The sequence below is a fragment of the Fundulus heteroclitus genome, unplaced genomic scaffold (genome assembly GCF_011125445.2).
Source record: "Fundulus heteroclitus isolate FHET01 unplaced genomic scaffold, MU-UCD_Fhet_4.1 scaffold_329, whole genome shotgun sequence".
Lineage (NCBI taxonomy): Eukaryota > Metazoa > Chordata > Actinopteri > Cyprinodontiformes > Fundulidae > Fundulus > Fundulus heteroclitus.
This window is the reverse complement of record NW_023396739.1, coordinates 1-24,396: the sequence shown is the minus strand read 5'-3', so window position 1 is coordinate 24,396 and position 24,396 is coordinate 1. Positions and strand designations below refer to the sequence as shown.

The window sequence follows — 24,396 nt, the reverse complement described above, 5'->3', positions numbered from 1 at the left end:
AAGACTGACCGGTGATGAAAATGACTGTTTTCCAGATTTAAGCGCAACCCATTTGCGATATTTTCAACTTTTATCTTAGTTGATGGCTAAGAAGTGGTCCTGGATTTCATTACGTTTGGAAACTCAAAGTTTCCGCAGCATTCTAACATTTTTCTGCTGTTTGCATAGCTTTGAACTTCATTTCTGCTGAAAGTTTAGTGCTGTGTGAGCAAGGTTGCCAATACTTTCCAAGGGATGTGTTCAGGAGAGTCACCACTGTGTAGTAATTGACCAATATTGTCACACACAAAGTAGGATGGTTGGTATGGATGTTTCTCTTCTGCTTTATAATGTAACTTTCAATGAGCCTTTTTATTCATATTGCTAAATCTAGTGTGTAATTGTGCGTATCCTGTCTGCGTTTTTGCACTTGTCACGTCGGAATTTGGCCGTTGTGGAACAAGAAGTTATTTTTGTTTCTTTTCTATGTTTGGTCAAAGAAGTTTGACTTGGATGAGTAGTATTTGACACTGACAAATTCTCCATCACACAAAACCTTTAGATTTGACTAGTTCAAGGTCTATGGAATTCCGTTTGTGCCGTCAGGAAAAGATGTTAAGGGTTCAGTACATGAGTGCGACGACCTCCCATACCACTGTGCCGGCCAAGTCTCTGTGGCGCAATTGGTTAGCGCGTTCGGCTGTTAACCGAAAGGATGGTGGTTCGAGCCCACCCAGGGACGTTTGTTTGCTTTAAAACACAGATTGAGTTAAAGCACCAAACCTCTACACAACCATGTTTGAGCAATACTTGCCAAATTGTTAGAAAAAATCAGCTTGCCACGTGTCCTGTATTTGACCTCTTTCAAAGATCCAAATAAACAATATTGATAACAGCTGTCAATGAGGAATTATACCTAAAATTGAAGGCAGTTATAAGACTGACCGGTGATGAAAATGACTGTTTTCCAGATTTAAGCGCAACCCATTTGCGATATTTTCAACTTTTATCTTAGTTGATGGCTAAAAAGTGGTCCTGGATTTCATTACGTTTGGAAACTCAAAGTTTCCGCAGCATTCTAACATTTTTCTGCTGTTTGCATGGCTTTGAACTTCATTTCTGCTGAAAGTTTAGTGCTGTGTGAGCAAGGTTGCCAATACTTTCCAAGGGATGTGTTCAGGAGAGTCACCACTGTGTAGTAATTGACCAATATTGTCACACACAAAGTAGGATGGTTGGTATGGATGTTTCTCTTCTGCTTTATAATGTAACTTTCAATGAGCCTTTTTATTCATATTGCTAAATCTAGTGTGTAATTGTGGCGTATCCTGTCTGCGTTTTTGCACTTGTCACGTCGGAATTTGGCCGTTGTGGAACAAGAAGTTATTTTTGTTTCTTTTCTATGTTTGGTCAAAGAAGTTTGACTTGGATGAGTAGTATTTGACACTGACAAATTCTCCATCACACAAAACCTTTAGATTTGACTAGTTCAAGGTCTATGGAATTCTGTTTGTGCCGTCAGGAAAAGATGTTAAGGGTTCAGTACATGAGTGCGACGACCTCCCATACCACTGTGCCGGCCAAGTCTCTGTGGCGCAATTGGTTAGCGCGTTCGGCTGTTAACCGAAAGGATGGTGGTTCGAGCCCACCCAGGGACGTTTGTTTGCTTTAAAACACAGATTGAGTTAAAGCACCAAACCTCTACACAACCATGTTTGAGCAATACTTGCCAAATTGTTAGAAAAAATCAGCTTGCCACGTGTCCTGTATTTGACCTCTTTCAAAGATCCAAATAAACAATATTGATAACAGCTGTCAATGAGGAATTATACCTAAAATTGAAGGCAGTTATAAGACTGACCGGTGATGAAAATGACTGTTTTCCAGATTTAAGCGCAACCCATTTGCGATATTTTCAACTTTTATCTTAGTTGATGGCTAAAAAGTGGTCCTGGATTTCATTACGTTTGGAAACTCAAAGTTTCCGCAGCATTCTAACATTTTTCTGCTGTTTGCATGGCTTTGAACTTCATTTCTGCTGAAAGTTTAGTGCTGTGTGAGCAAGGTTGCCAATACTTTCCAAGGGATGTGTTCAGGAGAGTCACCACTGTGTAGTAATTGACCAAAATTGTCACACACAAAGTAGGATGGTTGGTATGGATGTTTCTCTTCTGCTTTATAATGTAACTTTCAATGAGCCTTTTTATTCATATTGCTAAATCTAGTGTGTAATTGTGGCGTATCCTGTCTGCGTTTTTGCACTTGTCACGTCGGAATTTGGCCGTTGTGGAACAAGAAGTTATTTTTGTTTCTTTTCTATGTTTGGTCAAAGAAGTTTGACTTGGATGAGTAGTATTTGACACTGACAAATTCTCCATCACACAAAACCTTTAGATTTGACTAGTTCAAGGTCTATGGAATTCCGTTTGTGCCGTCAGGAAAAGATGTTAAGGGTTCAGTACATGAGTGCGACGACCTCCCATACCACTGTGCCGGCCAAGTCTCTGTGGCGCAATTGGTTAGCGCGTTCGGCTGTTAACCGAAAGGATGGTGGTTCGAGCCCACCCAGGGACGTTTGTTTGCTTTAAAACACAGATTGAGTTAAAGCACCAAACCTCTACACAACCATGTTTGAGCAATACTTGCCAAATTGTTAGAAAAAATCAGCTTGCCACGTGTCCTGTATTTGACCTCTTTCAAAGATCCAAATAAACAATATTGATAACAGCTGTCAATGAGGAATTATACCTAAAATTGAAGGCAGTTATAAGACTGACCGGTGATGAAAATGACTGTTTTCCAGATTTAAGCGCAACCCATTTGCGATATTTTCAACTTTTATCTTAGTTGATGGCTAAGAAGTGGTCCTGGATTTCATTACGTTTGGAAACTCAAAGTTTCCGCAGCATTCTAACATTTTTCTGCTGTTTGCATGGCTTTGAACTTCATTTCTGCTGAAAGTTTAGTGCTGTGTGAGCAAGGTTGCCAATACTTTCCAAGGGATGTGTTCAGGAGAGTCACCACTGTGTAGTAATTGACCAAAATTGTCACACACAAAGTAGGATGGTTGGTATGGATGTTTCTCTTCTGCTTTATAATGTAACTTTCAATGAGCCTTTTTATTCATATTGCTAAATCTAGTGTGTAATTGTGGCGTATCCTGTCTGCGTTTTTGCACTTGTCACGTCGGAATTTGGCCGTTGTGGAACAAGAAGTTATTTTTGTTTCTTTTCTATGTTTGGTCAAAGAAGTTTGACTTGGATGAGTAGTATTTGACACTGACAAATTCTCCATCACACAAAACCTTTAGATTTGACTAGTTCAAGGTCTATGGAATTCCGTTTGTGCCGTCAGGAAAAGATGTTAAGGGTTCAGTACATGAGTGCGACGACCTCCCATACCACTGTGCTGGCCAAGTCTCTGTGGCGCAATTGGTTAGCGCGTTCGGCTGTTAACCGAAAGGATGGTGGTTCGAGCCCACCCAGGGACGTTTGTTTGCTTTAAAACACAGATTGAGTTAAAGCACCAAACCTCTACACAACCATGTTTGAGCAATACTTGCCAAATTGTTAGAAAAAATCAGCTTGCCACGTGGATGTTTCTCTTCTGCTTTATAATGTAACTTTCAATGAGCCTTTTTATTCATATTGCTAAATCTACTGTGTAATTGTGGCGTATCCTGTCTGCGTTTTTGCACTTGTCACGTCGGAATTTGGCCATTGTGGAACAAGAAGTTATTTTTGTTTCTTTTCTATGTTTGGTCAAAGAAGTTTGACTTGGATGAGTAGTATTTGACACTGACAAATTCTCCATCACACAAAACCTTTAGATTTGACTAGTTCAAGGTCTATGGAATTCCGTTTGTGCCGTCAGGAAAAGATGTTAAGGGTTCAGTACATGACTGCGACGACCTCCCATACCGCTGTGCCGGCCAAGTCTCTGTGGCGCAATTGGTTAGCGCGTTCGGCTGTTAACCGAAAGGATGGTGGTTCGAGCCCACCCAGGGACGTTTGTTTGCTTTAAAACACAGATTGAGTTAAAGCACCAAACCTCTACACAACCATGTTTGAGCAATACTTGCCAAATTGTTAGAAAAAATCAGCTTGCCACGTGTCCTGTATTTGACCTCTTTCAAAGATCCAAATAAACAATATTGATAACAGCTGTCAATGAGGAATTATACCTAAAATTGAAGGCAGTTATAAGACTGACCGGTGATGAAAATGACTGTTTTCCAGATTTAAGCGCAACCCATTTGCGATATTTTCAACTTTTATCTTAGTTGATGGCTAAGAATTGGTCCTGGATTTCATTACGTTTGGAAACTCAAAGTTTCCGCAGCATTCTAACATTTTTCTGCTGTTTGCATAGCTTTGAACTTCATTTCTGCTGAAAGTTTAGTGCTGTGTGAGCAAGGTTGCGTATACTTTCCAAGGGATGTGTTCAGGAGAGTCACCACTGTGTAGTAATTGACCAATATTGTCACACACAAAGTAGGATGGTTGGTATGGATGTTTCTCTTCTGCTTTATAATGTAACTTTCAATGAGCCTTTTTATTCATATTGCTAAATCTACTGTGTAATTGTGGCGTATCCTGTCTGCGTTTTTGCACTTGTCACGTCGGAATTTGGCCGTTGTGGAACAAGAAGTTATTTTTGTTTCTTTTCTATGTTTGGTCAAAGAAGTTTGACTTGGATGAGTAGTATTTGACACTGACAAATTCTCCATCACACAAAACCTTTAGATTTGACTAGTTCAAGGTCTATGGAATTCCGTTTGTGCCGTCAGGAAAAGATGTTAAGGGTTCAGTACATGACTGCGACGACCTCCCATACCGCTGTGCCGGCCAAGTCTCTGTGGCGCAATTGGTTAGCGCGTTCGGCTGTTAACCGAAAGGATGGTGGTTCGAGCCCACCCAGGGACGTTTGTTTGCTTTAAAACACAGATTGAGTTAAAGCACCAAACCTCTACACAACCATGTTTGAGCAATACTTGCCAAATTGTTAGAAAAAATCAGCTTGCCACGTGTCCTGTATTTGACCTCTTTCAAAGATCCAAATAAACAATATTGATAACAGCTGTCAATGAGGAATTATACCTAAAATTGAAGGCAGTTATAAGACTGACCGGTGATGAAAATGACTGTTTTCCAGATTTAAGCGCAACCCATTTGCGATATTTTCAACTTTTATCTTAGTTGATGGCTAAGAATTGGTCCTGGATTTCATTACGTTTGGAAACTCAAAGTTTCCGCAGCATTCTAACATTTTTCTGCTGTTTGCATAGCTTTGAACTTCATTTCTGCTGAAAGTTTAGTGCTGTGTGAGCAAGGTTGCGTATACTTTCCAAGGGATGTGTTCAGGAGAGTCACCACTGTGTAGTAATTGACCAATATTGTCACACACAAAGTAGGATGGTTGGTATGGATGTTTCTCTTCTGCTTTATAATGTAACTTTCAATGAGCCTTTTTATTCATATTGCTAAATCTAGTGTGTAATTGTGGCGTATCCTGTCTGCGTTTTTGCACTTGTCACGTCGGAATTTGGCCGTTGTGGAACAAGAAGTTATTTTTGTTTCTTTTCTATGTTTGGTCAAAGAAGTTTGACTTGGATGAGTAGTATTTGACACTGACAAATTCTCCATCACACAAAACCTTTAGATTTGACTAGTTCAAGGTCTATGGAATTCTGTTTGTGCCGTCAGGAAAAGATGTTAAGGGTTCAGTACATGAGTGCGACGACCTCCCATACCACTGTGCCGGCCAAGTCTCTGTGGCGCAATTGGTTAGCGCGTTCGGCTGTTAACCGAAAGGATGGTGGTTCGAGCCCACCCAGGGACGTTTGTTTGCTTTAAAACACAGATTGAGTTAAAGCACCAAACCTCTACACAACCATGTTTGAGCAATACTTGCCAAATTGTTAGAAAAAATCAGCTTGCCACGTGTCCTGTATTTGACCTCTTTCAAAGATCCAAATAAACAATATTGATAACAGCTGTCAATGAGGAATTATACCTAAAATTGAAGGCAGTTATAAGACTGACCGGTGATGAAAATGACTGTTTTCCAGATTTAAGCGCAACCCATTTGCGATATTTTCAACTTTTATCTTAGTTGATGGCTAAAAAGTGGTCCTGGATTTCATTACGTTTGGAAACTCAAAGTTTCCGCAGCATTCTAACATTTTTCTGCTGTTTGCATGGCTTTGAACTTCATTTCTGCTGAAAGTTTAGTGCTGTGTGAGCAAGGTTGCCAATACTTTCCAAGGGATGTGTTCAGGAGAGTCACCACTGTGTAGTAATTGACCAAAATTGTCACACACAAAGTAGGATGGTTGGTATGGATGTTTCTCTTCTGCTTTATAATGTAACTTTCAATGAGCCTTTTTATTCATATTGCTAAATCTAGTGTGTAATTGTGGCGTATCCTGTCTGCGTTTTTGCACTTGTCACGTCGGAATTTGGCCGTTGTGGAACAAGAAGTTATTTTTGTTTCTTTTCTATGTTTGGTCAAAGAAGTTTGACTTGGATGAGTAGTATTTGACACTGACAAATTCTCCATCACACAAAACCTTTAGATTTGACTAGTTCAAGGTCTATGGAATTCCGTTTGTGCCGTCAGGAAAAGATGTTAAGGGTTCAGTACATGAGTGCGACGACCTCCCATACCACTGTGCTGGCCAAGTCTCTGTGGCGCAATTGGTTAGCGCGTTCGGCTGTTAACCGAAAGGATGGTGGTTCGAGCCCACCCAGGGACGTTTGTTTGCTTTAAAACACAGATTGAGTTAAAGCACCAAACCTCTACACAACCATGTTTGAGCAATACTTGCCAAATTGTTAGAAAAAATCAGCTTGCCACGTGTCCTGTATTTGACCTCTTTCAAAGATCCAAATAAACAATATTGATAACAGCTGTCAATGAGGAATTATACCTAAAATTGAAGGCAGTTATAAGACTGACCGGTGATGAAAATGACTGTTTTCCAGATTTAAGCGCAACCCATTTGCGATATTTTCAACTTTTATCTTAGTTGATGGCTAAGAAGTGGTCCTGGATTTCATTACGTTTGGAAACTCAAAGTTTCCGCAGCATTCTAACATTTTTCTGCTGTTTGCATAGCTTTGAACTTCATTTCTGCTGAAAGTTTAGTGCTGTGTGAGCAAGGTTGCCAATACTTTCCAAGGGATGTGTTCAGGAGAGTCACCACTGTGTAGTAATTGACCAATATTGTCACACACAAAGTAGGATGGTTGGTATGGATGTTTCTCTTCTGCTTTATAATGTAACTTTCAATGAGCCTTTTTATTCATATTGCTAAATCTAGTGTGTAATTGTGCGTATCCTGTCTGCGTTTTTGCACTTGTCACGTCGGAATTTGGCCGTTGTGGAACAAGAAGTTATTTTTGTTTCTTTTCTATGTTTGGTCAAAGAAGTTTGACTTGGATGAGTAGTATTTGACACTGACAAATTCTCCATCACACAAAACCTTTAGATTTGACTAGTTCAAGGTCTATGGAATTCCGTTTGTGCCGTCAGGAAAAGATGTTAAGGGTTCAGTACATGAGTGCGACGACCTCCCATACCACTGTGCCGGCCAAGTCTCTGTGGCGCAATTGGTTAGCGCGTTCGGCTGTTAACCGAAAGGATGGTGGTTCGAGCCCACCCAGGGACGTTTGTTTGCTTTAAAACACAGATTGAGTTAAAGCACCAAACCTCTACACAACCATGTTTGAGCAATACTTGCCAAATTGTTAGAAAAAATCAGCTTGCCACGTGTCCTGTATTTGACCTCTTTCAAAGATCCAAATAAACAATATTGATAACAGCTGTCAATGAGGAATTATACCTAAAATTGAAGGCAGTTATAAGACTGACCGGTGATGAAAATGACTGTTTTCCAGATTTAAGCGCAACCCATTTGCGATATTTTCAACTTTTATCTTAGTTGATGGCTAAGAAGTGGTCCTGGATTTCATTACGTTTGGAAACTCAAAGTTTCCGCAGCATTCTAACATTTTTCTGCTGTTTGCATGGCTTTGAACTTCATTTCTGCTGAAAGTTTAGTGCTGTGTGAGCAAGGTTGCCAATACTTTCCAAGGGATGTGTTCAGGAGAGTCACCACTGTGTAGTAATTGACCAAAATTGTCACACACAAAGTAGGATGGTTGGTATGGATGTTTCTCTTCTGCTTTATAATGTAACTTTCAATGAGCCTTTTTATTCATATTGCTAAATCTAGTGTGTAATTGTGGCGTATCCTGTCTGCGTTTTTGCACTTGTCACGTCGGAATTTGGCCGTTGTGGAACAAGAAGTTATTTTTGTTTCTTTTCTATGTTTGGTCAAAGAAGTTTGACTTGGATGAGTAGTATTTGACACTGACAAATTCTCCATCACACAAAACCTTTAGATTTGACTAGTTCAAGGTCTATGGAATTCCGTTTGTGCCGTCAGGAAAAGATGTTAAGGGTTCAGTACATGAGTGCGACGACCTCCCATACCACTGTGCCGGCCAAGTCTCTGTGGCGCAATTGGTTAGCGCGTTCGGCTGTTAACCGAAAGGATGGTGGTTCGAGCCCACCCAGGGACGTTTGTTTGCTTTAAAACACAGATTGAGTTAAAGCACCAAACCTCTACACAACCATGTTTGAGCAATACTTGCCAAATTGTTAGAAAAAATCAGCTTGCCACGTGGATGTTTCTCTTCTGCTTTATAATGTAACTTTCAATGAGCCTTTTTATTCATATTGCTAAATCTACTGTGTAATTGTGGCGTATCCTGTCTGCGTTTTTGCACTTGTCACGTCGGAATTTGGCCATTGTGGAACAAGAAGTTATTTTTGTTTCTTTTCTATGTTTGGTCAAAGAAGTTTGACTTGGATGAGTAGTATTTGACACTGACAAATTCTCCATCACACAAAACCTTTAGATTTGACTAGTTCAAGGTCTATGGAATTCCGTTTGTGCCGTCAGGAAAAGATGTTAAGGGTTCAGTACATGACTGCGACGACCTCCCATACCGCTGTGCCGGCCAAGTCTCTGTGGCGCAATTGGTTAGCGCGTTCGGCTGTTAACCGAAAGGATGGTGGTTCGAGCCCACCCAGGGACGTTTGTTTGCTTTAAAACACAGATTGAGTTAAAGCACCAAACCTCTACACAACCATGTTTGAGCAATACTTGCCAAATTGTTAGAAAAAATCAGCTTGCCACGTGTCCTGTATTTGACCTCTTTCAAAGATCCAAATAAACAATATTGATAACAGCTGTCAATGAGGAATTATACCTAAAATTGAAGGCAGTTATAAGACTGACCGGTGATGAAAATGACTGTTTTCCAGATTTAAGCGCAACCCATTTGCGATATTTTCAACTTTTATCTTAGTTGATGGCTAAGAATTGGTCCTGGATTTCATTACGTTTGGAAACTCAAAGTTTCCGCAGCATTCTAACATTTTTCTGCTGTTTGCATAGCTTTGAACTTCATTTCTGCTGAAAGTTTAGTGCTGTGTGAGCAAGGTTGCGTATACTTTCCAAGGGATGTGTTCAGGAGAGTCACCACTGTGTAGTAATTGACCAATATTGTCACACACAAAGTAGGATGGTTGGTATGGATGTTTCTCTTCTGCTTTATAATGTAACTTTCAATGAGCCTTTTTATTCATATTGCTAAATCTACTGTGTAATTGTGGCGTATCCTGTCTGCGTTTTTGCACTTGTCACGTCGGAATTTGGCCGTTGTGGAACAAGAAGTTATTTTTGTTTCTTTTCTATGTTTGGTCAAAGAAGTTTGACTTGGATGAGTAGTATTTGACACTGACAAATTCTCCATCACACAAAACCTTTAGATTTGACTAGTTCAAGGTCTATGGAATTCCGTTTGTGCCGTCAGGAAAAGATGTTAAGGGTTCAGTACATGACTGCGACGACCTCCCATACCGCTGTGCCGGCCAAGTCTCTGTGGCGCAATTGGTTAGCGCGTTCGGCTGTTAACCGAAAGGATGGTGGTTCGAGCCCACCCAGGGACGTTTGTTTGCTTTAAAACACAGATTGAGTTAAAGCACCAAACCTCTACACAACCATGTTTGAGCAATACTTGCCAAATTGTTAGAAAAAATCAGCTTGCCACGTGTCCTGTATTTGACCTCTTTCAAAGATCCAAATAAACAATATTGATAACAGCTGTCAATGAGGAATTATACCTAAAATTGAAGGCAGTTATAAGACTGACCGGTGATGAAAATGACTGTTTTCCAGATTTAAGCGCAACCCATTTGCGATATTTTCAACTTTTATCTTAGTTGATGGCTAAGAATTGGTCCTGGATTTCATTACGTTTGGAAACTCAAAGTTTCCGCAGCATTCTAACATTTTTCTGCTGTTTGCATAGCTTTGAACTTCATTTCTGCTGAAAGTTTAGTGCTGTGTGAGCAAGGTTGCGTATACTTTCCAAGGGATGTGTTCAGGAGAGTCACCACTGTGTAGTAATTGACCAATATTGTCACACACAAAGTAGGATGGTTGGTATGGATGTTTCTCTTCTGCTTTATAATGTAACTTTCAATGAGCCTTTTTATTCATATTGCTAAATCTACTGTGTAATTGTGGCGTATCCTGTCTGCGTTTTTGCACTTGTCACGTCGGAATTTGGCCGTTGTGGAACAAGAAGTTATTTTTGTTTCTTTTCTATGTTTGGTCAAAGAAGTTTGACTTGGATGAGTAGTATTTGACACTGACAAATTCTCCATCACACAAAACCTTTAGATTTGACTAATTCAAGGTCTATGGAATTCCGTTTGTGCCGTCAGGAAAAGATGTTAAGGGTTCAGTACATGAGTGCGACGACCTCCCATACCACTGTGCCGGCCAAGTCTCTGTGGCGCAATTGGTTAGCGCGTTCGGCTGTTAACCGAAAGGATGGTGGTTCGAGCCCACCCAGGGACGTTTGTTTGCTTTAAAACACAGATTGAGTTAAAGCACCAAACCTCTACACAACCATGTTTGAGCAATACTTGCCAAATTGTTAGAAAAAATCAGCTTGCCACATGGATGTTTCTCTTCTGCTTTATAATGTAACTTTCAATGAGCCTTTTTATTCATATTGCTAAATCTACTGTGTAATTGTGGCGTATCCTGTCTGCGTTTTTGCACTTGTCACGTCGGTATTTGGCCGTTGTGGAACAAGAAGTTATTTTTGTTTCTTTTCTATGTTTGGTCAAAGAAGTTTGACTTGGATGAGTAGTATTTGACACTGACAAATTCTCCATCACACAAAACCTTTAGATTTGACTAGTTCAAGGTCTATGGAATTCCGTTTGTGCCGTCAGGAAAAGATGTTAAGGGTTCAGTACATGACTGCGACGACCTCCCATACCGCTGTGCCGGCCAAGTCTCTGTGGCGCAATTGGTTAGCGCGTTCGGCTGTTAACCGAAAGGATGGTGGTTCGAGCCCACCCAGGGACGTTTGTTTGCTTTAAAACACAGATTGAGTTAAAGCACCAAACCTCTACACAACCATGTTTGAGCAATACTTGCCAAATTGTTAGAAAAAATCAGCTTGCCACGTGTCCTGTATTTGACCTCTTTCAAAGATCCAAATAAACAATATTGGTAACAGCTGTCAATGAGGAATTATACCTAAAATTGAAGGCAGTTATAAGACTGACCGGTGATGAAAATGACTGTTTTCCAGATTTAAGCGCAACCCATTTGCGATATTTTCAACTTTTATCTTAGTTGATGGCTAAGAAGTGGTCCTGGATTTCATTACGTTTGGAAACTCAAAGTTTCCGCAGCATTCTAACATTTTTCTGCTGTTTGCATAGCTTTGAACTTCATTTCTGCTGAAAGTTTAGTGCTGTGTGAGCAAGGTTGCCAATACTTTCCAAGGGATGTGTTCAGGAGAGTCACCACTGTGTAGTAATTGACCAATATTGTCACACACAAAGTAGGATGGTTGGTATGGATGTTTCTCTTCTGCTTTATAATGTAACTTTCAATGAGCCTTTTTATTCATATTGCTAAATCTAGTGTGTAATTGTGGCGTATCCTGTCTGCGTTTTTGCACTTGTCACGTCGGAATTTGGCCGTTGTGGAACAAGAAGTTATTTTTGTTTCTTTTCTATGTTTGGTCAAAGAAGTTTGACTTGGATGAGTAGTATTTGACACTGACAAATTCTCCATCACACAAAACCTTTAGATTTGACTAATTCAAGGTCTATGGAATTCCGTTTGTGCCGTCAGGAAAAGATGTTAAGGGTTCAGTACATGAGTGCGACGACCTCCCATACCACTGTGCCGGCCAAGTCTCTGTGGCGCAATTGGTTAGCGCGTTCGGCTGTTAACCGAAAGGATGGTGGTTCGAGCCCACCCAGGGACGTTTGTTTGCTTTAAAACACAGATTGAGTTAAAGCACCAAACCTCTACACAACCATGTTTGAGCAATACTTGCCAAATTGTTAGAAAAAATCAGCTTGCCACGTGTCCTGTATTTGACCTCTTTCAAAGATCCAAATAAACAATATTGATAACAGCTGTCAATGAGGAATTATACCTAAAATTGAAGGCAGTTATAAGACTGACCGGTGATGAAAATGACTGTTTTCCAGATTTAAGCGCAACCCATTTGCGATATTTTCAACTTTTATCTTAGTTGATGGCTAAGAAGTGGTCCTGGATTTCATTACGTTTGGAAACTCAAAGTTTCCGCAGCATTCTAACATTTTTCTGCTGTTTGCATAGCTTTGAACTTCATTTCTGCTGAAAGTTTAGTGCTGTGTGAGCAAGGTTGCCAATACTTTCCAAGGGATGTGTTCAGGAGAGTCACCACTGTGTAGTAATTGACCAATATTGTCACACACAAAGTAGGATGGTTGGTATGGATGTTTCTCTTCTGCTTTATAATGTAACTTTCAATGAGCCTTTTTATTCATATTGCTAAATCTAGTGTGTAATTGTGCGTATCCTGTCTGCGTTTTTGCACTTGTCACGTCGGAATTTGGCCGTTGTGGAACAAGAAGTTATTTTTGTTTCTTTTCTATGTTTGGTCAAAGAAGTTTGACTTGGATGAGTAGTATTTGACACTGACAAATTCTCCATCACACAAAACCTTTAGATTTGACTAGTTCAAGGTCTATGGAATTCCGTTTGTGCCGTCAGGAAAAGATGTTAAGGGTTCAGTACATGAGTGCGACGACCTCCCATACCACTGTGCCGGCCAAGTCTCTGTGGCGCAATTGGTTAGCGCGTTCGGCTGTTAACCGAAAGGATGGTGGTTCGAGCCCACCCAGGGACGTTTGTTTGCTTTAAAACACAGATTGAGTTAAAGCACCAAACCTCTACACAACCATGTTTGAGCAATACTTGCCAAATTGTTAGAAAAAATCAGCTTGCCACGTGTCCTGTATTTGACCTCTTTCAAAGATCCAAATAAACAATATTGATAACAGCTGTCAATGAGGAATTATACCTAAAATTGAAGGCAGTTATAAGACTGACCGGTGATGAAAATGACTGTTTTCCAGATTTAAGCGCAACCCATTTGCGATATTTTCAACTTTTATCTTAGTTGATGGCTAAGAAGTGGTCCTGGATTTCATTACGTTTGGAAACTCAAAGTTTCCGCAGCATTCTAACATTTTTCTGCTGTTTGCATGGCTTTGAACTTCATTTCTGCTGAAAGTTTAGTGCTGTGTGAGCAAGGTTGCCAATACTTTCCAAGGGATGTGTTCAGGAGAGTCACCACTGTGTAGTAATTGACCAAAATTGTCACACACAAAGTAGGATGGTTGGTATGGATGTTTCTCTTCTGCTTTATAATGTAACTTTCAATGAGCCTTTTTATTCATATTGCTAAATCTAGTGTGTAATTGTGGCGTATCCTGTCTGCGTTTTTGCACTTGTCACGTCGGAATTTGGCCGTTGTGGAACAAGAAGTTATTTTTGTTTCTTTTCTATGTTTGGTCAAAGAAGTTTGACTTGGATGAGTAGTATTTGACACTGACAAATTCTCCATCACACAAAACCTTTAGATTTGACTAGTTCAAGGTCTATGGAATTCCGTTTGTGCCGTCAGGAAAAGATGTTAAGGGTTCAGTACATGAGTGCGACGACCTCCCATACCACTGTGCTGGCCAAGTCTCTGTGGCGCAATTGGTTAGCGCGTTCGGCTGTTAACCGAAAGGATGGTGGTTCGAGCCCACCCAGGGACGTTTGTTTGCTTTAAAACACAGATTGAGTTAAAGCACCAAACCTCTACACAACCATGTTTGAGCAATACTTGCCAAATTGTTAGAAAAAATCAGCTTGCCACGTGGATGTTTCTCTTCTGCTTTATAATGTAACTTTCAATGAGCCTTTTTATTCATATTGCTAAATCTACTGTGTAATTGTGGCGTATCCTGTCTGCGTTTTTGCACTTGTCACGTCGGAATTTGGCCATTGTGGAACAAGAAGTTATTTTTGTTTCTTTTCTATGTTTGGTCAAAGAAGTTTGACTTGGATGAGTAGTATTTGACACTGACAAATTCTCCATCACACAAAACCTTTAGATTTGACTAGTTCAAGGTCTATGGAATTCCGTTTGTGCCGTCAGGAAAAGATGTTAAGGGTTCAGTACATGACTGCGACGACCTCCCATACCGCTGTGCCGGCCAAGTCTCTGTGGCGCAATTGGTTAGCGCGTTCGGCTGTTAACCGAAAGGATGGTGGTTCGAGCCCACCCAGGGACGTTTGTTTGCTTTAAAACACAGATTGAGTTAAAGCACCAAACCTCTACACAACCATGTTTGAGCAATACTTGCCAAATTGTTAGAAAAAATCAGCTTGCCACGTGTCCTGTATTTGACCTCTTTCAAAGATCCAAATAAACAATATTGATAACAGCTGTCAATGAGGAATTATACCTAAAATTGAAGGCAGTTATAAGACTGACCGGTGATGAAAATGACTGTTTTCCAGATTTAAGCGCAACCCATTTGCGATATTTTCAACTTTTATCTTAGTTGATGGCTAAGAATTGGTCCTGGATTTCATTACGTTTGGAAACTCAAAGTTTCCGCAGCATTCTAACATTTTTTCTGCTGTTTGCATAGCTTTGAACTTCATTTCTGCTGAAAGTTTAGTGCTGTGTGAGCAAGGTTGCGTATACTTTCCAAGGGATGTGTTCAGGAGAGTCACCACTGTGTAGTAATTGACCAATATTGTCACACACAAAGTAGGATGGTTGGTATGGATGTTTCTCTTCTGCTTTATAATGTAACTTTCAATGAGCCTTTTTATTCATATTGCTAAATCTACTGTGTAATTGTGGCGTATCCTGTCTGCGTTTTTGCACTTGTCACGTCGGAATTTGGCCGTTGTGGAACAAGAAGTTATTTTTGTTTCTTTTCTATGTTTGGTCAAAGAAGTTTGACTTGGATGAGTAGTATTTGACACTGACAAATTCTCCATCACACAAAACCTTTAGATTTGACTAGTTCAAGGTCTATGGAATTCCGTTTGTGCCGTCAGGAAAAGATGTTAAGGGTTCAGTACATGACTGCGACGACCTCCCATACCGCTGTGCCGGCCAAGTCTCTGTGGCGCAATTGGTTACCGCGTTCGGATGTTAACCGAAAGGATGGTGGTTTGAGCCCACCCAGGGACGTTTGTTTGCTTTAAAACACAGATTGAGTTAAAGCACCAAACCTCTACACAACCAAGTTTGAGCAATACTTGCCAAATTGGTAGAAAAAAATCAGCTTGCCACGTGTCCTGTATTTGACCTCTTTCAAAGATCCAAATAAACAATATTGATAACAGCTGTCAATGAGGAGTTATACCTAAAATTGAAGGCAGTTATAAGACTGACCGGTGATGAAAATGACTGTTTTCCAGATTTAAGCGCAACCCATTTGCGATATTTTCAACTTTCATCTTAGTTGATGGCTAAGAATTGGTCCTGGATTTCATTACGTTTGGAAACTCAAAGTTTCCGCAGCATTCTAACATTTTTCTGCTGTTTGCATAGCTTTGAACTTCATTTCTGCTGAAAGTTTAGTGCTGTGTGAGCAAGGTTGCGTATACTTTCCAAGGGATGTGTTCAGGAGAGTCACCACTGTGTAGTAATTGACCAATATTGTCACACACAAAGTAGGATGGTTGGTATGGATGTTTCTCTTCTGCTTTATAATGTAACTTTCAATGAGCCTTTTTATTCATATTGCTAAATCTAGTGTGTAATTGTGGCGTATCCTGTCTGCGTTTTTGCACTTGTCACGTCGGAATTTGGCCGTTGTGGAACAAGAAGTTATTTTTGTTTCTTTTCTATGTTTGGTCAAAGAAGTTTGACTTGGATGAGTAGTATTTGACACTGACAAATTCTCCATCACACAAAACCTTTAGATTTGACTAGTTCAAGGTCTATGGAATTCTGTTTGTGCCGTCAGGAAAAGATGTTAAGGGTTCAGTACATGAGTGCGACGACCTCCCATACCACTGTGCCGGCCAAGTCTCTGTGGCGCAATTGGTTAGCGCGTTCGGCTGTTAACCGAAAGGATGGTGGTTCGAGCCCACCCAGGGACGTTTGTTTGCTTTAAAACACAGATTGAGTTAAAGCACCAAACCTCTACACAACCATGTTTGAGCAATACTTGCCAAATTGTTAGAAAAAATCAGCTTGCCACGTGTCCTGTATTTGACCTCTTTCAAAGATCCAAATAAACAATATTGATAACAGCTGTCAATGAGGAATTATACCTAAAATTGAAGGCAGTTATAAGACTGACCGGTGATGAAAATGACTGTTTTCCAGATTTAAGCGCAACCCATTTGCGATATTTTCAACTTTTATCTTAGTTGATGGCTAAGAAGTGGTCCTGGATTTCATTACGTTTGGAAACTCAAAGTTTCCGCAGCATTCTAACATTTTTCTGCTGTTTGCATAGGCTTTGAACTTCATTTCTGCTGAAAGTTTAGTGCTGTGTGAGCAAGGTTGCCAATACTTTCCAAGGGATGTGTTCAGGAGAGTCACCACTGTGTAGTAATTGACCAAATATTGTCACACACAAAGTAGGATGGTTGGTATGGATGTTTCTCTTCTGCTTTATAATGTAACTTTCAATGAGCCTTTTTATTCATATTGCTAAATCTAGTGTGTAATTGTGGCGTATCCTGTCTGCGTTTTTGCACTTGTCACGTCGGAATTTGGCCGTTGTGGAACAAGAAGTTATTTTTGTTTCTTTTCTATGTTTGGTCAAAGAAGTTTGACTTGGATGAGTAGTATTTGACACTGACAAATTCTCCATCACACAAAACCTTTAGATTTGACTAGTTCAAGGTCTATGGAATTCCGTTTGTGCCGTCAGGAAAAGATGTTAAGGGTTCAGTACATGAGTGCGACGACCTCCCATACCACTGTGCTGGCCAAGTCTCTGTGGCGCAATTGGTTAGCGCGTTCGGCTGTTAACCGAAAGGATGGTGGTTCGAGCCCACCCAGGGACGTTTGTTTGCTTTAAAACACAGATTGAGTTAAAGCACCAAACCTCTACACAACCATGTTTGAGCAATACTTGCCAAATTGTTAGAAAAAATCAGCTTGCCACGTGTCCTGTATTTGACCTCTTTCAAAGATCCAAATAAACAATATTGATAACAGCTGTCAATGAGGAATTATACCTAAAATTGAAGGCAGTTATAAGACTGACCGGTGATGAAAATGACTGTTTTCCAGATTTAAGCGCAACCCATTTGCGATATTTTCAACTTTTATCTTAGTTGATGGCTAAGAAGTGGTCCTGGATTTCATTACGTTTGGAAACTCAAAGTTTCCGCAGCATTCTAACATTTTTCTGCTGTTTGCATAGCTTTGAACTTCATTTCTGCTGAAAGTTTAGTGCTGTGTGAGCAAGGTTGCCAATACTTTCCAAGGGATGTGTTCAGGAGAGTCACCACTGTGTAGTAATTGACCAATATTGTCACACACAAAGTAGGATGGTTGGTATGGATGTTTCTCTTCTGCTTTATAATGTAACTTTCAATGAGCCTTTTTATTCATATTGCTAAATCTAGTGTGTAATTGTGGCGTATCCTGTCTGCGTTTTTGCACTTGTCACGTCGGAATTTGGCCGTTGTGGAACAAGAAGTTATTTTTGTTTCTTTTCTATGTTTGGTCAAAGAAGTTTGACTTGGATGAGTAGTATTTGACACTGACAAATTCTCCATCACACAAAACCTTTAGATTTGACTAGTTCAAGGTCTATGGAATTCCGTTTGTGCCGTCAGGAAAAGATGTTAAGGGTTCAGTACATGACTGCGACGACCTCCCATACCGCTGTGCCGGCCAAGTCTCTGTGGCGCAATTGGTTAGCGCGTTCGGCTGTTAACCGAAAGGATGGTGGTTCGAGCCCACCCAGGGACGTTTGTTTGCTTTAAAACACAGATTGAGTTAAAGCACCAAACCTCTACACAACCATGTTTGAGCAATACTTGCCAAATTGTTAGAAAAAATCAGCTTGCCACGTGTCCTGTATTTGACCTCTTTCAAAGATCCAAATAAACAATATTGATAACAGCTGTCAATGAGGAATTATACCTAAAATTGAAGGCAGTTATAAGACTGACCGGTGATGAAAATGACTGTTTTCCAGATTTAAGCGCAACCCATTTGCGATATTTTCAACTTTTATCTTAGTTGATGGCTAAGAATTGGTCCTGGATTTCATTACGTTTGGAAACTCAAAGTTTCCGCAGCATTCTAACATTTTTCTGCTGTTTGCATAGCTTTGAACTTCATTTCTGCTGAAAGTTTAGTGCTGTGTGAGCAAGGTTGCCATACTTTCCAAGGGATGTGTTCAGGAGAGTCACCACTGTGTAGTAATTGACCAATATTGTCACACACAAAGTAGGATGGTTGGTATGGATGTTTCTCTTCTGCTTTATAATGTAACTTTCAATGAGCCTTTTTATTCATATTGCTAAATCTAGTGTGTAATTGTGGCGTATCCTGTCTGCGTTTTTGCACTTGTCACGTCGGAATTTGGCCGTTGTGGAACAAGAAGTTATTTTTGTTTCTTTTCTATGTTTGGTCAAAGAAGTTTGACTTGGATGAGTAGTATTTGACACTGACAAATTCTCCATCACACAAAACCTTTAGATTTGACTAGTTCAAGGTCTATGGAATTCCGTTTGTGCCGTCAGGAAAAGATGTTAAGGGTTCAGTACATGAGTGCGACGACCTCCCATACCACTGTGCCGGCCAAGTCTCTGTGGCGCAATTGGTTAGCGCGTTCGGCTGTTAACCGAAAGGATGGTGGTTCGAGCCCACCCAGGGACGTTTGTTTGCTTTAAAACACAGATTGAGTTAAAGCACCAAACCTCTACACAACCATGTTTGAGCAATACTTGCCAAATTGTTAGAAAAAATCAGCTTGCCACATGGATGTTTCTCTTCTGCTTTATAATGTAACTTTCAATGAGCCTTTTTATTCATATTGCTAAATCTACTGTGTAATTGTGGCGTATCCTGTCTGCGTTTTTGCACTTGTCACGTCGGAATTTGGCCGTTGTGGAACAAGAAGTTATTTTTGTTTCTTTTCTATGTTTGGTCAAAGAAGTTTGACTTGGATGAGTAGTATTTGACACTGACAAATTCTCCATCACACAAACCTTTAGATTTGACTAGTTCAAGGTCTATGGAATTCCGTTTGTGCCGTCAGGAAAAGATGTTAAGGGTTCAGTACATGAGTGCGACGACCTCCCATACCACTGTGCCGGCCAAGTCTCTGTGGCGCAATTGGTTAGCGCGTTTGGCTGTTAACCGAAAGGATGGTGGTTCGAGCCCACCCAGGGACGTTTGTTTGCTTTAAAACACAGATTGAGTTAAAGCACCAAACCTCTACACAACCATGTTTGAGCAATACTTGCCAAATTGTTAGAAAAAATCAGCTTGCCACGTGTCCTGTATTTGACCTCTTTCAAAGATCCAAATAAACAATATTGATAACAGCTGTCAATGAGGAATTATACCTAAAATTGAAGGCAGTTATAAGACTGACCGGTGATGAAAATGACTGTTTTCCAGATTTAAGCGCAACCCATTTGCGATATTTTCAACTTTTATCTTAGTTGATGGCTAAGAAGTGGTCCTGGATTTCATTACGTTTGGAAACTCAAAGTTTCCGCAGCATTCTAACATTTTTCTGCTGTTTGCATAGCTTTGAACTTCATTTCTGCTGAAAGTTTAGTGCTGTGTGAGCAAGGTTGCCAATACTTTCCAAGGGATGTGTTCAGGAGAGTCACCACTGTGTAGTAATTGACCAATATTGTCACACACAAAGTAGGATGGTTGGTATGGATGTTTCTCTTCTGCTTTATAATGTAACTTTCAATGAGCCTTTTTATTCATATTGCTAAATCTAGTGTGTAATTGTGGCGTATCCTGTCTGCGTTTTTGCACTTGTCACGTCGGAATTTGGCCGTTGTGGAACAAGAAGTTATTTTTGTTTCTTTTCTATGTTTGGTCAAAGAAGTTTGACTTGGATGAGTAGTATTTGACACTGACAAATTCTCCATCACACAAAAACCTTTAGATTTGACTAGTTCAAGGTCTATGGAATTCCGTTTGTGCCGTCAGGAAAAGATGTTAAGGGTTCAGTACATGAGTGCGACGACCTCCCATACCACTGTGCCGGCCAAGTCTCTGTGGCGCAATTGGTTAGCGCGTTCGGCTGTTAACCGAAAGGATGGTGGTTCGAGCCCACCCAGGGACGTTTGTTTGCTTTAAAACACAGATTGAGTTAAAGCACCAAACCTCTACACAACCATGTTTGAGCAATACTTGCCAAATTGTTAGAAAAAATCAGCTTGCCACATGGATGTTTCTCTTCTGCTTTATAATGTAACTTTCAATGAGCCTTTTTATTCATATTGCTAAATCTACTGTGTAATTGTGGCGTATCCTGTCTGCGTTTTTGCACTTGTCACGTCGGAATTTGGCCGTTGTGGAACAAGAAGTTATTTTTGTTTCTTTTCTATGTTTGGTCAAAGAAGTTTGACTTGGATGAGTAGTATTTGACACTGACAAATTCTCCATCACACAAAACCTTTAGATTTGACTAGTTCAAGGTCTATGGAATTCCGTTTGTGCCGTCAGGAAAAGATGTTAAGGGTTCAGTACATGACTGCGACGACCTCCCATACCGCTGTGCCGGCCAAGTCTCTGTGGCGCAATTGGTTAGCGCGTTCGGCTGTTAACCGAAAGGATGGTGGTTCGAGCCCACCCAGGGACGTTTGTTTGCTTTAAAACACAGATTGAGTTAAAGCACCAAACCTCTACACAACCATGTTTGAGCAATACTTGCCAAATTGTTAGAAAAAATCAGCTTGCCACGTGTCCTGTATTTGACCTCTTTCAAAGATCCAAATAAACAATATTGATAACAGCTGTCAATGAGGAATTATACCTAAAATTGAAGGCAGTTATAAGACTGACCGGTGATGAAAATGACTGTTTTCCAGATTTAAGCGCAACCCATTTGCGATATTTTCAACTTTTATCTTAGTTGATGGCTAAGAAGTGGTCCTGGATTTCATTACGTTTGGAAACTCAAAGTTTCCGCAGCATTCTAACATTTTTCTGCTGTTTGCATAGCTTTGAACTTCATTTCTGCTGAAAGTTTAGTGCTGTGTGAGCAAGGTTGCCAATACTTTCCAAGGGATGTGTTCAGGAGAGTCACCACTGTGTAGTAATTGACCAATATTGTCACACACAAAGTAGGATGGTTGGTATGGATGTTTCTCTTCTGCTTTATAATGTAACTTTCAATGAGCCTTTTTATTCATATTGCTAAATCTAGTGTGTAAATTGTGGCGTATCCTGTCTGCGTTTTTGCACTTGTCACGTCTGAATTTGGCCGTTGTGGGAACAAGAAGTTATTTTTGTTTCTTTTCTATGTTTGGTCAAAGAAGTTTGACTTGGATGAGTAGTATTTGACACTGACAAATTCTCCATCACACAAAACCTTTAGATTTGAACTAAGTTCAAGGTCTATGGAATTCCCGTTTGTGCCGTCAGGAAAAGATGTTAAGGGTTCAGTACATGAGTGCGACGACCTCCCATACCACTGTGCCGGCCAAGTCTCTGTGGCGCAATTGGTTAGCGCGTTCGGCTGTTAACCGAATAGGATGGTGGTTCGAGCCCACCCAGGGGACGTTTGTTTGCTTTAAAAACACAGATTGAGTTAAAGCACCAAACCTCTACACACCATGGTTTGAGCAATACTTGCCAAAATTGTTAGAAAAAAATCAGCTTGCCAGGATGTTTTCTCTTCTGCTTTATAATGTAACTTTCAATGAGCCTTTTTATTCATAGTGCTAAATCTACTGTGTATTGTGGCGTAATCCTGTCTGGTGTTTTGCACTTGTCACGTCGGAATTTGGCCATTGCCATTGGGGAACAGAAGTTATTTTTGTTTCTTTTCTTCTATGTTTGGTCAAAGAAGTTTGACTTGGGATGAGTAGTATTTGACACTGACAATTCTCCATCACACAAAACCTTTAGATTTGACTAGTTCAAGGTCTATGGAATTCCGTTTGTGCCGTCAGGAAAAAGATGTTAAGGGTTCAGTACATGACTGCCGACGACCTCCCATACCGCTTGCCGGCCAAGTCTCTGTGGCGCAATTGGTTAGCGCATTCGGCTGTTAAACCGAAAGGATGGTGGTTCGAGCCCACCCAGGGACGTTTGTTTGCTTTAAAACACAGATTGAGTTAAAGCACCAAACCTCTACCACAACCATGTTTGAGCATACTTGCCAATTGTTAGAAAAATCAGCTTGCCACGTGTCCTGTATTGGACCTTTTCAAAGATCACAAATAACAATATTGATAACAGCTGTCAATGAGGAATTATACCTAAATTGAAGGCAGTTATAAGACTGACCGGTGATGAAAATGACTGTTTTCCAGATTTAAGCGCAACCCATTTGCGATATTTTCAACTTTTATCTTAGTTGATGGCTAAGAAGTGGTCCTGGATTTCATTACGTTTGGAAACTCAAGTTTCCGCAGCATTTCTAACATTTTTTCTTTCTGCTGTTGCATAGCTTTGAACTTCATTTCTGCTGAAAGTTTAGTGCTGTGTGAGCAAGGTTGCCATACTTTCCAAGGGATGTGTTCAGGAGAGTCACCACTGTGTAGTAATTGACCAATATTGTCACACACAAAGTAGGATGGTTGGGTATGGATGTTTTCTCTTCTGCTTTATATGTAACTTTCAATGAGCCTTTTTATTCATATTGCTAAATCTAGTGTGTAATTGTGGCGTATCCTGTCTGCGTTTTTGCACTTGTCACGTCGGAATTTGGCCGTTGTGGAACAAGAAGTTATTTTTTGTTTCTTTTCTATGTTTGGTCAAAGAAGTTTGACTTGGATGAGTAGTATTTGACACTGACAAATTCTCCATCACACAAAACCTTTAGATTTGACTAGTTCAAGGTCTATGGAATTCCGTTTTGTGCCGTCAGGAAAAGATGTTAAGGGTTCAGTACATGAGTGCGACGACCTCCCATACCACTGTGCCGGCCAAGTCTCTGTGGCGCAATTGGTAGCGCTTCGGCTGTTAACTGAAAGGATGGTGGTTCGAGCCCACCCAGGGACGTTTGTTTGCTTTAAAACACAGATTGAGTTAAAGCACCAAACCTCTACACAACCATGTTTGAGCAATACTTGCCAAATTGTTAGAAAAAATCAGCTTGCCACATGGATGTTTCTCTTCTGCTTTATAATGTAACTTTCAATGGAGCCTTTTTATTTCATATTGCTAAATCTACTGTGTAATTGTGGGCGTATCCTGTTGCGTTTTTGCACTTGTCACGTCGGAATTTGGCGTTGTGGAACAAGAAGTTATTTTTGTTTCTTTTCTATGTTTGGTCAAAGAAGTTTGACTTGGATGAGTAGTATTTGACACTGACAAATTCTCCATCCACAAAACCTTTAGATTTGACTAGTTCAGGTCTAGGGAATTCCGTTTGTGCCGTCAGGAAAAGATGTTAAGGGTCAGTACATGAGTGCGACGACCTCCCATACCACTGTGCCGGCCAAGTCTCTGTGGCGCAATTGGTTAGCGCTTTTGGCTGTTAACCGAAGGAATGGTGGTTCGAGCCCACCCAGGGACGTTTGTTTGCTTTAAAACACAGATTGAGTTAAAGCACCAAACCTCTACACAACCATGTTTGAGCAATACTTGCCAAATTGTTAGAAAAATCAGCTGCCACGTGTCTGTATTTGACCTCTTTCAAAGATCCAATAAACAATATTGATAACGCTGTCAATGAGGAATTATACCTAAAATTGAAGCAGTGATAAGACTGACCGGTGATGAAAATGACTGTTTTCCAGATTTAATCGCAACCCATTTGCGATATTTTCAACTTTTATCTTAGTTG

General features: G+C 40.3%; 24 non-coding genes across 24 annotated transcripts; all 24 read left to right on the top strand.

Annotated features, from left to right (window-relative positions):
* The first annotated feature begins 647 nt into the window (after positions 1 to 647).
* trnan-guu lies at positions 648 to 721 on the top strand. The gene has a single exon. It is a non-coding gene; the product is annotated as a tRNA-Asn (tRNA).
* An 842-nt stretch (positions 722 to 1,563) lies between these two features.
* trnan-guu lies at positions 1,564 to 1,637 on the top strand. Its single transcript has one exon. It is a non-coding gene; the product is annotated as a tRNA-Asn (tRNA).
* An 842-nt stretch (positions 1,638 to 2,479) lies between these two features.
* trnan-guu lies at positions 2,480 to 2,553 on the top strand. The gene has a single exon. It is a non-coding gene; the product is annotated as a tRNA-Asn (tRNA).
* Positions 2,554 to 3,395: 842 nt separating this feature from the next.
* trnan-guu lies at positions 3,396 to 3,469 on the top strand. The gene has a single exon. It is a non-coding gene; the product is annotated as a tRNA-Asn (tRNA).
* A 445-nt stretch (positions 3,470 to 3,914) lies between these two features.
* trnan-guu lies at positions 3,915 to 3,988 on the top strand. The gene has a single exon. It is a non-coding gene; the product is annotated as a tRNA-Asn (tRNA).
* Positions 3,989 to 4,830: 842 nt separating this feature from the next.
* trnan-guu lies at positions 4,831 to 4,904 on the top strand. Its single transcript has one exon. It is a non-coding gene; the product is annotated as a tRNA-Asn (tRNA).
* An 842-nt stretch (positions 4,905 to 5,746) lies between these two features.
* Positions 5,747 to 5,820, top strand: trnan-guu. The gene has a single exon. It is a non-coding gene; the product is annotated as a tRNA-Asn (tRNA).
* An 842-nt stretch (positions 5,821 to 6,662) lies between these two features.
* On the top strand, positions 6,663 to 6,736 carry trnan-guu. Its single transcript has one exon. It is a non-coding gene; the product is annotated as a tRNA-Asn (tRNA).
* An 841-nt stretch (positions 6,737 to 7,577) lies between these two features.
* Positions 7,578 to 7,651, top strand: trnan-guu. The gene has a single exon. It is a non-coding gene; the product is annotated as a tRNA-Asn (tRNA).
* An 842-nt stretch (positions 7,652 to 8,493) lies between these two features.
* On the top strand, positions 8,494 to 8,567 carry trnan-guu. Its single transcript has one exon. It is a non-coding gene; the product is annotated as a tRNA-Asn (tRNA).
* Positions 8,568 to 9,012: 445 nt separating this feature from the next.
* On the top strand, positions 9,013 to 9,086 carry trnan-guu. Its single transcript has one exon. It is a non-coding gene; the product is annotated as a tRNA-Asn (tRNA).
* Positions 9,087 to 9,928: 842 nt separating this feature from the next.
* trnan-guu lies at positions 9,929 to 10,002 on the top strand. The gene has a single exon. It is a non-coding gene; the product is annotated as a tRNA-Asn (tRNA).
* An 842-nt stretch (positions 10,003 to 10,844) lies between these two features.
* Positions 10,845 to 10,918, top strand: trnan-guu. Its single transcript has one exon. It is a non-coding gene; the product is annotated as a tRNA-Asn (tRNA).
* Positions 10,919 to 11,363: 445 nt separating this feature from the next.
* trnan-guu lies at positions 11,364 to 11,437 on the top strand. The gene has a single exon. It is a non-coding gene; the product is annotated as a tRNA-Asn (tRNA).
* An 842-nt stretch (positions 11,438 to 12,279) lies between these two features.
* On the top strand, positions 12,280 to 12,353 carry trnan-guu. Its single transcript has one exon. It is a non-coding gene; the product is annotated as a tRNA-Asn (tRNA).
* An 841-nt stretch (positions 12,354 to 13,194) lies between these two features.
* Positions 13,195 to 13,268, top strand: trnan-guu. Its single transcript has one exon. It is a non-coding gene; the product is annotated as a tRNA-Asn (tRNA).
* An 842-nt stretch (positions 13,269 to 14,110) lies between these two features.
* Positions 14,111 to 14,184, top strand: trnan-guu. Its single transcript has one exon. It is a non-coding gene; the product is annotated as a tRNA-Asn (tRNA).
* A 445-nt stretch (positions 14,185 to 14,629) lies between these two features.
* trnan-guu lies at positions 14,630 to 14,703 on the top strand. Its single transcript has one exon. It is a non-coding gene; the product is annotated as a tRNA-Asn (tRNA).
* Positions 14,704 to 16,463: 1,760 nt separating this feature from the next.
* On the top strand, positions 16,464 to 16,537 carry trnan-guu. The gene has a single exon. It is a non-coding gene; the product is annotated as a tRNA-Asn (tRNA).
* Positions 16,538 to 17,381: 844 nt separating this feature from the next.
* trnan-guu lies at positions 17,382 to 17,455 on the top strand. The gene has a single exon. It is a non-coding gene; the product is annotated as a tRNA-Asn (tRNA).
* Positions 17,456 to 18,297: 842 nt separating this feature from the next.
* trnan-guu lies at positions 18,298 to 18,371 on the top strand. The gene has a single exon. It is a non-coding gene; the product is annotated as a tRNA-Asn (tRNA).
* An 841-nt stretch (positions 18,372 to 19,212) lies between these two features.
* trnan-guu lies at positions 19,213 to 19,286 on the top strand. The gene has a single exon. It is a non-coding gene; the product is annotated as a tRNA-Asn (tRNA).
* Positions 19,287 to 20,647: 1,361 nt separating this feature from the next.
* Positions 20,648 to 20,721, top strand: trnan-guu. The gene has a single exon. It is a non-coding gene; the product is annotated as a tRNA-Asn (tRNA).
* A 445-nt stretch (positions 20,722 to 21,166) lies between these two features.
* Positions 21,167 to 21,240, top strand: trnan-guu. The gene has a single exon. It is a non-coding gene; the product is annotated as a tRNA-Asn (tRNA).
* Positions 21,241 to 24,396: the final 3,156 nt, after the last annotated feature.